Raw genomic sequence first — 17,038 nt, forward strand, 5'->3', positions numbered from 1 at the left:
GTCTGATGTGTTTTATAGTGTTTTTGTTATATATTTATTGGTGCACCTTCTTTATGTATATTACCTATTGCGCTCAGGTACACAAAAATATCTTGCTGCTGAGCTTTCTTTACATGTTTAAATAAAAAAAGAGAAGCTCAATTGACATAGAATCCCACAGAACACCTGCCGACTTTTCAGAAGTGTCCTCCTGAATTTCCAGCCTTCTACAGGTTTGAGAGACACTGGGGCAAGCATGACAGTGGTGGACAGGACACTGCTCATGCCAGAGGACTATGTAGGTGCTCCTCTGAGAACTACCAGGTTAGCTCGTGGGCCTCCCAAATGATCTCCTGTTGCCTTAGTCACCATCACGATTGTGGACAAGACAGCAAAGCTTCCTGTCCTGGTTCAGGACAATGTACCTGCTAACATCTTATGGTGAATGATCTAGTGGAGTTGGGGCTGATCGCTGATGGTCTCCCCCTGACTTCTGCTACATTCACTGGGTCACAGGTAACACCACGTCTGTCTGTGAGTCAGGTACCCAAGCCGAAGGGGAAACCCAAGACAAGACGGAAGAGTAAGAAGGCCATCTCTGCGAAGGGGGCTCCTTCACTTCCTGCTGCTTGCTGCTCAGCAGCACCCACTGGGATTCAGGCTCCGGACAGGCTGGGTCCAGTGTTAACCCGAGACTCAACTCCTGAGGGAGAAGAGCCAGAAGACCCTCCTGCGGGAGAGGTACTCAACCCAGAGGATAACCCTGACCTTCAATGCCAGCTGGCTGAAGTGGGGCCCTCTAGGGGCGACTTCTGCAAGGGTCAGAGAGAGTGCCACTCTCTTGAGGGTCTGAGGAAACAAGCAATGGCCCAGGCACAAGGTGAAGTGCCTAGGTCATTCAAAATGTATTGGGAGGGTGAGCTCCTTTGTAGGGAGCCCACTAAGCCTGAACCTGGTGCCCTCAAGAGGTTGGTGGAACCCCAGGTTTACAGGTCCTTCCTACTGCAGTTGGCGCATGAGATGCCCTTAGCTGGTCATCCCGGGACCAAGAAGACTAAGCAGAGGATCTCTGCACATTTCTACTGGCCCTGGATGAGAGTAGAAGTGGAGTCCTACTGCAGGACCTGCACCACTTGTCAGTTTGCTGGCAAGACTGGAGGCAGTGTCATTGTCCCACTGCAGCCGTTGCCAGTGGTGGGCACACCATTTGAGAGGTGGGGGCATCAACATTGGATTTGGATTCCCTAAAGAGGTGGTCTCTGACAGAGGATCCAACTTCATGTTGAGTTACATGAAAGCGATGTGGAAAGAGTGTGGAGTAACCCTACAAGTTCTCCGCCTCCTACCATCCTCAGACCAATGGTTTGGTTGAGAGATGTAATAAAACTCTCAAGGGCATGCTGGGTACTTTGACAGAGCCCCTAAGGAGGAAATGGGATCTCCTTCTGCTATGCCTGCTGTTCGCTTACAAAGAGGTACCTCAAGATGGTGTTGGTTTCAGCCCCTTAAGTTGCTCTTTGGACATCCCATGAGGGGGCCCCTTGCCTTGATCAGAGAAGTTTTGAAAGCCACCCCTCCAGTTCCTGCCAAACAATTGGGGAACTATGTGTTACCTTTGATTGTATGGTATGTGTAGTGTGTGAGGAATGAAACACGTTGGGATGAGTGGAGTTGCATTTGACTGTGTGTTGATTAACTGCAAGGTGTAGAAGTGTATTGTAAACTGAAATCTGTTTTCTAATAACAAGGTTACAGGAGTCACTCATTTTTTAACCTTGTGTAAAGAGGAAGAAATTGATTACATCCTCTTTTATTTATCTTTTGATGTACCCATCTTTTGTCTGTTGTTATATGAGTATGCACTGTTTGACAAATTATTAATTGTATTTGTCTCTCAAAACTGTATTTGTTTTTTAATTTATGTATTAATAAAACAGAGTATTTTGAATAATCGTTCAGACTGACAGCAAGTTGAATTTTCCTACAGTCTATTAAGGATCTGATTTTTGAGGTTTTGTGCCTCTTACAGTTTTTTGAAGGTTTGGTGATGTTGCCTGAATTAGAGCGCTGTTTATGAGCCCCTGTGTATTGTGCTAAAGTTTAATTAACTATTTTTGAGGGTTGTGGCTCAGTAAACGGGATAATACCTAATTTCCCTCACACCTCTTTGTTGTGTCAATCGGGACTATATGTTAGGCCTCAGACGGAGGATGACACAAATGATGGGCCAGGCGACAGCGAGCCTTAAGGCAAGCGAGGAATTGAACAAATACTGGCATGACCTTAAAGCATCACAAGTGGATTGGACTCCAGGACAGGAGATCCTTGTGATGGAGCCTACCAAGCCTAAAGCTTTGGCAGATAAGTGGACTGGACCCTTCAGGATAATCTCCAAGATGGGCAAAGTCAATTATCTGGTTGACATGGGAGTCCCTGGGGTCGCCCCTCAGGTATTCCACGTCTACAGGCTCAAGCCTTTCAATAGGCGAGCAGACGTCTCATGTCTCTTGCTAGCTTCCGAGCAAGAGGAGAATGAGAGTGAGCCCCTTCCTGATTTCCTGCATAGCAACCCTCCAGAATGCTCAGTAGAGGGAGTGCATCTCTCTCCAGATATGACACCAGAGCAGCAGAGGGTCTGCAGGGCTTTGCTCCGGCAGTATGCCCCTCTGTTCTCACTGACACCAGGCCTCACCCCATAGTGCAGGCATCAAATTGACACTGGTGACAGTGTGCCTGTCAAAAGCAGGTGCTACCGAATATCAGACACGGTTAAGAACCACATCCAGGCTGAGGTCGCCAAGATGTTGGATCTGGGAGTTATTGAACCCTCAACCAGTCCCTGGTCCAGTCTAGTGGTCCTTGTCCCCAAGGCAAGTTCCCAGGCAGGTACCAAGGATTGGCGGATCTGTGTGGACTACAGAGGGGTCAATGCCGTCAGCAAACCTGACACGCACCCATTGCCCACGGTTGATGACCTCGTGGACACCATAGGGGCTGCCAAATTTGTGAACACCTTTGTCCTTACCTCAGGCTATTGGCAAATAGCTCTGACGGACCATGCCAAAGGAAAAGACTGCGTTCTCAACACCTAAGGGACTCTATCAGTTTAGAGTCATCCCTTTTGGATTGAAAAACACACCTGCCACCTTCCAAAGATTAGTCAACCATGCGCTCAGTGGGCTGGAGGCCTTTTGTGTCGCCAACTGGGAAGAAAATTTTACTCATTTGGATAAGGTGTTGCAGGCCTTGAAAAGGGCTAACCTCACTATCAAGGCCACCAAGTGCCAGATACCTCAGGGGAAAGTCATGTATCTTGGTCATGAGGTAGGAGGGGGTTGAATCCAACCCCTCCCCAGTAAAGTACAGGATGTACATGACTGGGAGACTCCCACTACTCAACCCCAGGTGAGAGCCTTTTTGGGCTTCTCTGGGTATTATCACAACTTCATGGTGGACTATGGAACCATAGCTGCCCCTCTGACAGCTCTGACTTCACCCAAACAACCAAGGACGGTTAATTGGCCGGAAGACTGTCAGAGGGCCTTTGTTGGCTTTAAGGAAAGTCTGTGTAGGGCACCTGTGTTGGGTGCGCCTGATTACGGTAAACCATTTATCACTGAGACTGATGCCCGCGACACTGGAATTGGAGCTGTCTTGTCCCAGTTAGATGACAAAGGGAGGGAACATCCTATCATATTCATCAGTAGGCAACTTAAGGGTAGAGAACTTAGGTGGGCTACTTTTGAAAAGGAATGTCTTAGCATAGTTTGGAGCCTCTGGCGTTTTAGGCCCTACCTTACGGGGTCTACCTTCAAGGTCCAAACAGACCATAAGCCCTTAAAACGGCTTATGCAGATGAAGGATGAGAACCCGAAACTGCTCAGGTGATCCATTAGCCTGCAAAAGCTAGACTTCACCATTGAGCATTGACCAGGGAAAAGTCATGATAATGCAGATGGCCTTTCCAGAAGATATACTGACCGTCTGGATGAGGGTGTCAAACCGCTTATATTGTTCCAATTTTCAAAAGAGGTCTGCGTACTTTGGTCAAAAATTATAGACCTATTTGGCTTATTGATGCGGACTGCAAGCTTTTTGCCTGTATGCTTCTTTCCCACCTTAACGTTTGGATTAAGGAAAATCATATTCTCCCCAAACAACAAACAGGTTTTAGGGCAGGCCACTCAACTAATCTTAATGGTCTTATTATTAGTGCCCTGCAAAGTTCTACCTGGGGTAAATATGATGGTTCCCTCTACGTTGCGTCTATCGACCTGTCAAACGCCTTTGATTTGGTTATCAGGTCAAGACTATGGGAAATATTAACCAAATGGGGCATTCCGGCCGGTCTGTTAACTCTTATTATGGCTATGTATGAAAACTCGGGGGTCCATATCAGGCTTGATTTGGCAGGAACTCTCTCCAGAAGGATAAGGACCCGTATTGGGGTGAGACAGGGTTGCTCGTTAGCTCCCTGTCTTTTTATCCTCTATATGGCTGATGTGAATGATTTTCTGGGAAATACAGGCATGGTGAGTGCCAAACCGGGGGATTTGAGGCTCTCATGGTTGGCCTATGCCGATGATTTTCTTCTTTTTGATCACTCTAAAGTTGGCCTGCAGAGGCTCATTTGCAAATTTGAAGAATACGCCATTCTTAATGGGCTGAAGATTAACCCGAGTAAAACCCGTACTATGGTCTTCTCAAAGGGGAGAACGGGGAACAACAAAGTATGGAAAATAGGGGGTGAAAACATCATCAGAGCACACAAAATAGTCGGCTTTTTGATTCTGGCCCAACCTTCGGCGATTGAGCTTAGACGATTTCTTAGACACAAACTGCTCCCACTCATCTCCCAATCCATTAGATTAGACAACAAATACTGCATGTTCTCCCTCAAGCCTGTAGTAGATTTTTTTTAAGGGTAAGGTTACTCCAAAGCTACTTTATGGAATGGAACTTCACTATTCTGCACTTTTGACTTTTTGGGACTCTCTTGAGGGCATCTATTGGAGGAAAATTCTGAAAGTGCCGAATTCTATTCCAATAGTGGCCATTAGGTACGAACTAGGGCTAGTCTCACTGCAAGCCAGGATTCTCTGGAGGGGTCCTTTCTCTTTTTTCAGCTCTGCTCTTTCCTAAACCTGATACCCTCTATGCTGTTCTGGGTCACACAATTTTTTCTCAGGGACCTCTGGTCCGTAATTTATATCTCAACGCATTCAGTGATCTCTGTGACAAGACCCTGTCGGATATCTCCACTGATAGGGTCACTCTACTAACGAATCCCAATAACGTTAAGGAGTGTCTTTTCAGTCATGATTGGAGTAACACCATTGAAAAATTGCATTCTTATCCCTCTCTGAGAGACCTACAATTCGACCATAAGAAAAGAGGTCTGTTGTCTTTTATTCTGTCTCAATTTCCCAATAGATATTATCGTTCTCTTCTCATTAAACTCAGATGGAATCTCCTTCCCACCCGGGAAGTCTTACATAAAAGGAAAGAGTTTTCTGATTTAGACCCTATCTGTCGCTTTTGTAAAACTCTGGGGGTGATTGAAACCTCTCGGCATCTCTTTTTAGATTGTACTGCTCTGACATCCTTAAGGGACAAATATTTAGTTAGATTCAGTGTAATGGGGGCTGATAATCAGATCTGGTCACAGTGTCTCGCTATTACTAATATTAAGGATGGACTTGCTCTGGCGGGTTTTATCAACGCTCTAGATCTATATGCCCCTCTGATATGATTAAACTCGACTATATGAAATTTTTAATTCCTGAAGGCTTATTGTCTATTTTAAAATTTCAAATTTTAATGTTTAAATTTTATTGTCGAACTGTATTTTGCACTGAATCCTTTAAATTTGTCCCTTACTATTTGGAGATTGGATCTATGTTTTTAATGTATGCTTGTATATTTGAAATTTAGATGTAACGAATGTTTTCTTTCTTCTTTACTTTTTGTAAAGGTTTCTTGTAAACCATATACAATAAAAAAAAATAAAAAAAGGCCTACCCTAACCTCAGTCTGCGGGGGTGGGGGCGACTATGATGCTGTAAATGCATTGGAGGGACATAGCCTCCATGTCCTTGTCCTGTAGTCCTTTTTATCATGTGTGTTCTGTGTTATTTTCTGCACAGGAGTCCATGTGAGACTCCTGGCAGTGCAGCTCTTCCTCTTCGTGGTTGTGGTGAACAGACGCTTGGGATACCCTTATGGCACCCATGGGTGGGGATACAACCCTGTACCCCAAGTGTATGTTTTTGGGCACCTGTATATGGCACACAGAGCAGGGTATGGGCTGGTGGCAGCTCCATGCTGAATTTGACAGGTGCTCTGAGTATCCTGCATTTTGGGATGCCCAGGCTCTGCCACTGGAATCAGTTGATTCCTGATGGGAGACAAAATGGCCCCTGTGGCCTCTTGCTTTCAATTGCCTGTAACTTGTTTTCCCAAAGTCCTGGGAAGCCCTGACTCTGTTCCTTCCCCTGACTGACTATTGGGTGGAAGTTCCATATATGGTATTGTGGGGAAGTCCAGGCCAGACTGGCTGCAGCCTTCCTAGTGACTGTACGTTGTGGGTACACCCTTGGGGTGGGACATGGGTGAATGGAGTGTGTGACCAATATACATTTCATATTATGGGTGTCTGGTTTCTGGTGTGTGACACAATGACTGATACAGCCCTGCCCGAAACTGGTATGAATGTGGTGTGGAATGCTGAATGGCTGGGTGCTTGTCCCAATCCACATTCCTTGTTGCGAGTGTCTGGATGGAGAAGAATGGCCGGAATGTACTGTGAGCCTGATTGGCTGCCTGCCTTCTGAATGCCCTTCTGAATGATTGGCTGCCTGGGCCTGGCTCAGCAGTGTGAATGAGAGACAGGACAGTATATCTGGGTACCTCTCACTGACTAGAATCGTTCAGAAGCTGAAGTCGAAAATTGATGCATACTCTCGAAGCCGAGCCGGAAGAAGAAGAATTGCTGCTGTTTTCCTTTGACGCAATCTGAAAGCTGTCATGCCTTCGAGGACTGATCCAAGAGAGGACCTGGCTAGGAGACCTCTTCCCGAGCTACGAGGGAACATCGTGCACCAGCTAACCTTCACCATGGCTACCTAGAAGTCAGTCATCGAAAGGCTGTCGACTGGAGAAGGGGACCGCAGAGGAATCTGAAGTAAAGCGCCAGGACGTCGAGGACATCGACAACCGCCACCATCGGTCGAAGTTCAGAGGACCCCTGTAATCTCGTCGACCGGGGCCGCAAATGCTCCATTGCCTAAGACACTTTGAAATCAAGGATGCCCTTGCTCATTACCGCTCATGACCGCTTTGTCCCGCCGGACAAAGTCAAGGTTGCCGACAAACCAAGAAGACTCCCTGGGGGGTTTCCCACCACCCGAATTCCACAAAGAAGCAGACGAAGATCTGAAAGCCAGCCGTGGTCGAGTCCCGATCACTGACCCAAACACTGACAACCTGACGCCCTTGCTGGGCCTACGTTCTTCACTCAGTACTCTTTGCAGCAACAAACTCTCATCATCCAAATGCACTGCACACCTCATCTTCACAGGACATCCACAACCGATCGTCGACGAGCACCGCAAGGGCCGAAGCTGCTGCCTCAATGACATTGTGCACCTTTTCTTCGAGGGATCTCGACGATTCGTGGCTCCTGCCTCAAAGGGAGTTCACTCAAAAAGGATCTGCCGGGGGTCGTGGCCAACGGGCGAGCGATGCAGACGTGATTTCTCGTCGCATACCGTGCCGCCAGCCCGATCCTGAGCCCATCCTGCTTGAAAACTGCTTTCGAGATACTCCAAAAATGCTCCAGTGAAGCGTGGAATATCGACCTACCACAACGCAGCACTGCGGAACTTAATCGGTGTGCACTGCAGGAGTTACACCGTTTGAAAGCGATAGACAACCGCTCTGGGGAGAAAGCACCCAAGATGGCCGCCAAGTCTCCAGAATAGTGGTGGAGCGAGGTAACTTGCGTGGGAGGACAGCCACCCCCAAGAATCAGCTGTCCCCGACGGCGCTGACACCGGGTGCGCAGGAGGCAGACCGGGCACTGGCCCCCAGCTGCCAGCGCTGAGAAGCGAGCGTGAATGAGCGAGGAGGGTCCACGACTGCCAGCCGTGGTGGAGCGGCGGACCCGTACTACGTGGCGAGTGGAGCCCGCCCTGGGGGAAAGATCCTTCCTACGCCTCTGCACAGTTGCTGGAAATGGACAAGATCTGAGGGGTTTAGAGGTTCAGACAACCCCGGCAACACTCGGTGGCGCGGACACCTCCCACGGCGCGGGCCCGCCGATTCGCCACTTCACCATCTTAGTAGCGACGTCCATCGGAGCTACAGAGGGCCGTCGCCTGGAGCGACAGAGGGGAGAGGGTGAGAGCCCGACCTGGGGGGACCCTTCCCATGCCACTACTCAGCGGCACGAAACAGACCGGACCTGAGGCCCGGGGGTGCAAACAACATCCGCACCATCGAGACCCGGCAGCAAGGACACCTTCTACGACGTGGGCGCTCCGCGTCGATCTGCGCGGAGCGCCCGTCATCTCACCATCCTCCACAGCTGCAGGGAAAAGACAGGATCCCAGGTCCGTGGGTGCAACAACACCGGCAGCATCGAGGCCCGGAGGCACGGACATCTCCAACGGCGCGTGCGCTCCGCTCCACTTAGCGTAGAGTACCCGCCATTGCACTGTCGCAGCAACAAACGTCCCTTGGAGCTGCAGAGAGCCGACGCCAGAAGCAGCGGTAAGAGGGAGGTGGGGAGACAGATTGAGAGCGGTGGTTGCGGATGTGGATCCGGGTTCCTACCCGATATCCGATCATACCAATATTGCCACAGGACCCCCTCGCACCCCAGTAGCCTTGATACGATTTTGTGCGCTCATACTAGCATATCCACACAGATACCCTCCAGCATTGCACTACGTGCCGCAATAAGTTGAAGAGACAACATTATCAGATGTAGATGGTAATGAACTCTTGAGACTCTAAAACTGCGTCACCAAGGGAGCTTAAAATTCACCGGGCTCCACGGAAAGAGCACGAATACCCAGCAAACACCTAGCAGACACTGAATGTGCTGGACAGTGGTGCAATACATACATAGGCTGTTGGCACCTTAGAAACTCGTACTGAGCACAACAAACAGCAGTGTGTGATACCTTCATTCGCCCCTGCAGGGCAGTTGCCAAGATCCTACGACCTGGGAAGCAAGCCAGTGGAAGCGCAGGTAGCGGGATCTGAGGGGGTGAATACGACCGCTCTCTCAGCCCTGGGATCTACAGGCAGTCTCATCATAAGTGGCAACAAAAAAGAAGGACCCCGATCGGAGTACCCCTTCATTGGACTCCATGATCCAGTAGAATACAGAGCTTTCTGAGTCGTACCTAAGAACAAAACTGTGGAAACCCCCTCCCCCCATCCCCCTCCTCCTCCTCGTTCTATGTGACGGAGGGAATCCCCAGATTACCGAAGACACCGAACCAACATGGGGAAAGACAAACCGAGGAAAACCTCCACGCAAAGCAGGATAGAGCAATACGCAACAACACCAATATTCCTTTTATAACCCAGTCTTGGTTTACCTCCACCTGCACAACTTAATTTCACCTGTTGGTTCCACAATCTTTTCCGATTAAGTGGATTAACATGGAGTCTCAGAAAGAGGTGGTGTAGCCATATTGGCTAAAACCACTTTGGAGTTGCTTAACTTCTATTCTCCTAATTCGGATCCTATCTCCCAAATTGTGGCCTGTACTTGCCGCTTTAATCCCGTCATGTCAATTAATCCTGTGCTATAGACCTCCAGGACCGGCTGGTCCTTTTTTGGATGGTCTGGATGCCTACTTGGGTTGTGAGGCATTATGCTCTAAAAAGATGATTATTTTAGGGGACTTTAACATTTGGTGTAATGAACCCAAAGGGACAAATTGTAAACATTTAAATGATTTTCATCTATTATCTAACTTGCCAACACATGTAGAGGGCCACCGTTTGGATCCCATTCTACATAGAGGCCTAAACTTAAAACATAGTGAAAACATACCTGTCAGCTGGTCTGACAATTTAAGGTGTATGTTTCACTATGGCTGTTTATTATATCTTACCTAAAAGGAATGAAAACGCTAATCCAGAGTTTTGTCGCTGAAAGAAAGACCTTGACCGCATATCTAGTGATGAGTTGTTGGCTGGTATAGCAGCCACTCAATCCACTATAACCTGCTCATCCTTCTATACCAAACTGATGACAAAGTTGCAAGATAATTGCGATACGTTTGCTCTCTGTAAAATTGTTAAAAGAAACTCTGATGAGGAACAACCAGTGGTATAACGATGATTTGAAGATCCTCAAGTGACTATCAGAAAAATGAAAAAAGGTGGTTCAAGACTAAAAATATAAGTGACCACATTGAGGTGAAATCTGCCTTGAAGACATACAAGTCCGAGATTCATAAAGCTAAATCTGTATTCCTTCAAAAGCAGATACATTTGGCTGATATATGATATGATATTTTAATTATAGCGCGCCTATACACAAGTTTTTCAAGGTGCGAAAAGCCTTAAAAATCTAAAGACCTAAAGCCCTGTTCAGTGTAATCAAACATATTATTAACCCACTGTCAATCAATACTAGTCTTCAAATGTCTCAACAAGTGCTTAACACTAGTAGGGGGCGCGGGAGAAGATGGCCGCATAGCTACTTAGCTCCTGCTCCCTCCAGCAAAATGGAGATGAAATTGCGAAGATCTACCCATAAAGGATAGCTCATACACCTCTGAAAGGAGACGAAGATATGCTTAGCTGACAGAACTGTAAAAAAAGGGAGACCATGGACGACTCGAGAGACCCAGACACGGTGGAATCGGAGAGGCCAGCCTTGATGTAAATCGAAGACATGGCCCGACAGCAGCAGCCCACTGACAAGGCCAAGCTCTGTACAAGTGCGTGGCGGGCTCACACGAGACATGTGGGGTCCACCACCGACCCTTGGAGGAAAGAGACCAGCCAGAGCTGACACTTTAGGTGGGCCCCCGAACAGAAAACCGGCAGAATAACCGGTGGGGACGGGCCCCCAGAGGAGGATTGAAGAGTGCAGTAAATGGAACAAGGGCTGCCTGAGTGCCTCAGAGGTGCAGCAGGAACAGCAGCTGTGTAGCAGAGACAGAAACGGCAGCCCTCGGCGTGGAGAAGGCGGCCCCCTGCAGCAGAGCAACCGAAGCGAGCTCCGAGTACGCTTATCCTACTATCTGTCTACCCCACAATTCCCAACTGATAAGTATTGTTGTTCTGTAACGGGGGCGTGGGGATCTCATCAACGTTTGTTTTGTTCGTTATGAAAAAAGAGGAGTGTGTTGTTTGACCCTTCCATTTGTATTACCCTTTTAAGGGGATGTGTCCCTCCCACGTATATTGCCCTTTTAAGTCATGGCCCAAGCTAATAAAAGGAGCCCCTGCAGGTACGTGCAGCAGAACAGCTGCAGACTCCAACTATGGAACTCCTGTTGTTTCTGTCTCTCATTGTGGGCCTGCAGGCCTACACTGTGTAATCACTGTGCTGCAGCCCTGGCCTGCAGGTCCCTGCTGGTCTGGGCCCCCCAGACCAGCCTGGTGCCTGGGTCCAGCCCAGGCACCCACCATCCAGGATGTTATCAACATCCAAGGTGCTCCGGCACCCAGGCTGTGCCCCCACATCCTCACATGGCCCTGCCATGCAACTACCTATAAGTCCGGGTCCCCCCAACACCAGTGAGGCCGGCCGCGTGACCGCTGCAAGCCCCACAATACTTTCAGCTTACAACATTCACTTGTCATGCTTTTTCTACAAAAGTCAACAACATGGCGATTTCCTTTCAAAGTGTGTAAAGAGGAGGCATGCACCACTGTGTATTTCTACATGTATATTGTGAGGCAGGAGGTAGCCTAGAACAACTGCTCATGCATAGCGCATAGAACTTGGACTCATCTAGGTATACTGTTAAGCCATGCCCGTGTACTATAAGCACCCACGATTCTGCCAACCAAAGCTACGTAGTGTTCCCAATATAGCCAACTATTGCGGGAGGAAAGGAAATAAGCAAACAGAAAACACCATCTGTTATCCATTTATAACCAGCATATCACGACTGAATACACACACGCACACAAACGTCTACTTTACATCACCCTTAATGTTACCACCTGTTCGAGTTGCACAGGCTTTTTTTCAATGTCTTATAAGTTGAAAACAGGCCCTGGGTAATCTTGATTTTTGAGGTTTCAGAAAAACTCCCATGAGCGATCGATACAAAGCAAAAACCGACCATTTGTCTAGTTTGGCAAATAAGACCTTCAAAGTGACAATGTACACACCATCATGGTACTGTGTACAATGCACACTGCAAACGCAAACTTATGTATGCGCGTAAGCAAATATATGGTGTGAAATGCATAGCTAAAATATACTTCGATGTGAGAAGTGCCAGTGCTGTCACATAAATGTTACAATATTTCGATTAGCATGCAGGGACCCGTGTATCTCACTTTACCAATAGCAATGCAGTAATGGAAACTTCTGCAAGGGAACATGTCAAAAGTGTAAACGCTTTATTGCGAAGGACTGTGGACTGTGACTGCATGGAAAAGGCGAAGAGGCCTTTTTGAAAATCAAAAGGTGAAGTGGCCATTGGAAGGCACACTGGCAGTGCTTAATTTGGGTCAGTGTTTGCCAGGGCTGAGCTCTGAGACTTATTTCAAATCCCCGTCACTTCCTGTCTCAGACTCAGTTCAATTATGGTGCGAGGTTGTGGCCAACATTACTTTTTTAACTGTTAGTCTAAGCCATACAACAATCAAACGGAGAATGTGCAACACAAGCGCTGCTGTGTACTAATCCAGTTTCATGAATAACAATGAAGATTACCCCTGCTTTCTGCGCAGGGAGTATTAATTCTATTAAAGAATAGGAGGCGAACATTATGCTTCAACTTCTTTAATTTACCACTCTTCAGCAGTTTCAACAAACTCAAAAACCATAACAAACATTGAAAACCGCCTGAACAGACTTTTCTCTTTTAAAACTACAATCCCCATAGTCTCTGTAGTCCATATCCTTCATTGCTCAGCTTATGACCATATCCTGTCCCTGAGCTCCTCCTCTCTTTTACTCGCTCTGAAAATCACACTGAGAACTCCACTCTAAGTCCTGCAACTGGCAACGACTTGCATTGGTCCAAACGAATGTTGAACTTCCTCGACCCATGCGACTACTTCCGCTAGTCCCATATTTCAATCGTTCTTCTGCCCCTCTCCTAGGAAATAATAGAAAGCAGAAGAATCAGGGTGGTGTACATGTATTGCTGAACAAAATCACATTATTATCACATACAATTATCATATCTTATGCAATACATAGCCCCGGGTGGGAATTTAATGCTCGCCTCCTAGTCTTTAATAGAATTAATACTCCCTGCGCAGAAAGCAGGGGTAATCTTCATTCTATGACAAGACTGGAGGCGAGCATTATGCTTGTTCAAAGCTCCCAAACACTGTGACCGCTAAATTCTCGGTCGGCTTAAAATAAAATTCTTTAAATGTTCGATCATTCGACCAATCGGCTGCTATCATGATATCTCTAAGATATACTCCTGCTCTAAAAAGCTTTAGACGCCATGGCACCGCGCACCGAGTGCGCCCCGTATTTCCCCACATCGATGCCTGCTGCTTGCATGACTTCTTTAACCCACCTAGCGATAGTCGCGGTGGCTACCCCTTTATAAGTTTTCCTGCGCGCTATAAACAGTTGCTGAACATTCGCTGCTCTGAACTCTGCAGTCCTGCTATCGTACTCCTTCACGCAGCTCGCTACGCACCACTTAGGCCTACTCGGGAAATATGGGTAGTGCACAGAGGCTGTCCCCGTCTTAGTCCTACCCACTATTGTGAAAGTTACGCCCTCTGGACCGAATGCCTTTCTATCTATGTCTAGGGCCTTCACGTCTGACACGCGCTTACAGGAAACCAGGCACAATAGCATTGCTAACTTTCCTTACAGCTGTTTCAGCGATAAATATCTGTTCCCCGGCCAACTCTCCAATAGCCTAAGTACTGACGGTACGTCCCAGACTGCTTTGTAACGAGGCTTCGGGGGAACTGCAAATTTGGCACCTCTAAGAAGCCTAACTACTGCTGGGTGCTCCCCTGCCGGTGCGCCCTCTATAGGGAGATGACCCGCTGATATGGCGGATCTGTACACACCTATGGTGCGGAACGCTCTCCCTCCTTGTAGTAATTGGGCTACAAAATTCAAAATCATCACTACAGGCACAGTAATGGGATGAACACCTCTCCCTCTGCACCAGCTAGTCCATTTGGCCCAAGCCGCGTCGTAGCTCCTTCTCGTGGTCGGGGCCCAGGATTCAGCGATGAGCTGCGCAGCCTGCTCCGAAATACCTGGCAACGCCCAGCGTTTCCTGATATACTGCACGCAATGAGCGGGAGTGTCCCCCTCACTCTCAGAGGATGAAATGACCCAACTGGGTCTGTGAGCAAGCGCTCTCCCTCCGGAAGAATTCTCGGGTAATCCGCCACCAGTTCCATGAGCGTTGGGAACCATACTTGTGATTTCCAGCACGGGGCTACTAACAGCAGCTCCGCTGCTTCCCTCCGACACTTCGCTTAGACTCTGCTCAGCATCACGAATGGGGGAAATGCGTAATGCTGGCCTCCGCTCCACTCCTGTAGGAACGTGTCTGTCCCTTGAGCTCCCGGGTCCAGTCTCCAGCTGAAATAATCTGCTGTCTGAGCGTTCAACCGGGATGCGAACTGGTCTATGTGCACCGGCCCCCACCTTTCGGTCAACCTCTGAAACACTGCTGGATCCAGCTTCCAATCGCTGGAGTCCGAGAGGTAGCGCAAGTTCCAGTCCGCTATCACGTCCTGGGATCCCGGAAGGTACTCTGCTGTGACCGATGTCTCCGATTGCAGGCAGAGGTGCCAAAAATCCTTCGCTAGTTCGGCTAGCATTCTGGACCTGGTGCCGCCTAGGTGGTTTATGTATCGCACTGCCGAAATGTTGTCCATCTTCAGCAGGATGCATGATTTCATCTTTCCCTTTGTGAAGGCTCTGATCGCGAAGGACCCCGCCAACAACTCTAGGCAATTTATGTGTAAGCGGAGCTCCTCCTCGCTCCATTTCCCTCCTGTCTGTAGATCTCCGCACCGGGCGCCCCAACCCAGGCGACTGGCGCCGGATTCTATGATTAGGTCTGGCTTGTCTCCGAAAATGGCACGACCATTCCAGGCGTCCATATCCTTCAACCACCATTCCAGCTCCGTCCTGGATTCCTGATCCAAAGGCACCACTTGGTGGTACTTCAGGCCCTGCTGCAGATGTCTTATCTTTAACCTCTGCAGGGCTCGGTAATGTAAAGGCCCTGGAAATATGGCCTGAATAGAAGCTGCTAATAGCCCTACAATCCTCGCTAACGTTCGGAGGGAGACGACTTCCTTCCGCAGACACGCTCTCAATTCTCTCTTGCGGGCTGGCAGCTCGAGCGTAGCTTTCCTGGTGTCCAGGATGAAGACTAAGAAGTCTAGTCTCTGCGCTGGCTCGGTATCCGACTTTTCTATGTTCACTAGAAAGCCTAAGGATGTTAGCAGGTCCTGCACCCACTTCATCTGGTACTTGAGAGATTCTCGGTCTTCGGCTAGGAGTAGAAGATCGTCCAGATAAATGATCAGTCTTATCCCTTTCTCTCTTATCGCTGCCGCTACCGGCTTCATTATCTTGGTAAAAGCCCAAGGTGCAGAGGCAAGTCCAAAGGGCATCGTCCTGAACTGCCAAAGCTGTCCTTTCCAGCGAAAAGCTAGGAAAGTTCTGAATTCTTCCGCTATCGGTATCATTAGGTAGGCATCCTTCAGATCCAATCTCGTCAGCCAATCTCTCTCTCTGAGCGAGTCTCGGAGTTGATGGATGCCCTCCATTTTGAAATGACGGTACACTATCCACCCGTTCAGTTCTTTCAGATTTATAACTGGGCGTACTTTCTCTTTCCTGTGCACCCGGAACATATTGCTCAGAAATTCGGGGTCCCTCGGGCACCTCTCTATGGCGTTCTTTGCCGCTAGTAGGCCTAGCTCCCGGTCTAGGAGCTCCTGTTCTGCGCGCCCCAGCTGCTGCTGGTGTGGCCTGCGCTGCTGAACTGGCGGCTGGACGAACTCCAAGCTCATACCCGCCACTGTTTGCAACACCCAGGCATCGCTGGAAAGCTTGCGCCAGTTTCTCAAAAACATGCCAGTTCTCCCCCCTACCGGGGGATAATACGCTGCTCTCACCTTGTGTGAAACCTTGACCGCGTCCGGATCCTCTTCCTCTGCGACCCCTTGGGAAGCGTCCTCTGGACGGGAAGAAGGAGTCCCGCTGCCTATTCTCCCAGTATTGGGCTCTGGGATTCTGGGGTCCTCTACCTCCTCGATTGAGACTAGCCGCACGACCCCTGTGGCGACTGGTCCCTCCAAAAACTCGGTTGGGGAAGATCTTCCAGATGGAAGCTTGCACCTTCTCCAAGGAGGTGTAAGTGCCTACAAAACGGCCCATTTCCTTGCCGAAAGTATCTCCGAAGAGGAGTCCCTGGGCCACTTCTCCCGCTTCGTACGAGGCTAAATCACTCAGCTTCTCATCGATCTTCAATAGTAGACCTCTTCGGCATTCGGAAGCGATGGCACAGTTCGCATTTCCTAAGAGGCATACTGCCCTCTGTGCCCATCCTGCTAGGGCGTCGGGGTCCACTTCTTCCCCTGTGTCCCTGGCCCTCTCGGCCAGGTCCATGATCTTTGGCAACTCCTCCAAGATCTATCAATCCCCTTACGGGGGTCTTTGTGCGTTTTCCACTCAAAAGTTAGCATTTTGGGGTCCAACTCTGGTGTCTCGGCTACTTTCCCTGGGAGATCTGGCCTCGGACACTCGGCTCGGAACCTCTGGCGGACCTCCTTGTCCAGCGCTTTCCTGAGCCTCTTGGTCATATACTGTGCCACTCTCGGTGAGGGCTGCCAGTCT

This window comes from Ambystoma mexicanum, chromosome 6q (genome assembly GCF_040938575.1).
Source record: "Ambystoma mexicanum isolate Mex_15411 chromosome 6q, UKY_AmexF1_1, whole genome shotgun sequence".
Classification (NCBI taxonomy): Eukaryota; Metazoa; Chordata; class Amphibia; order Caudata; family Ambystomatidae; genus Ambystoma; species Ambystoma mexicanum.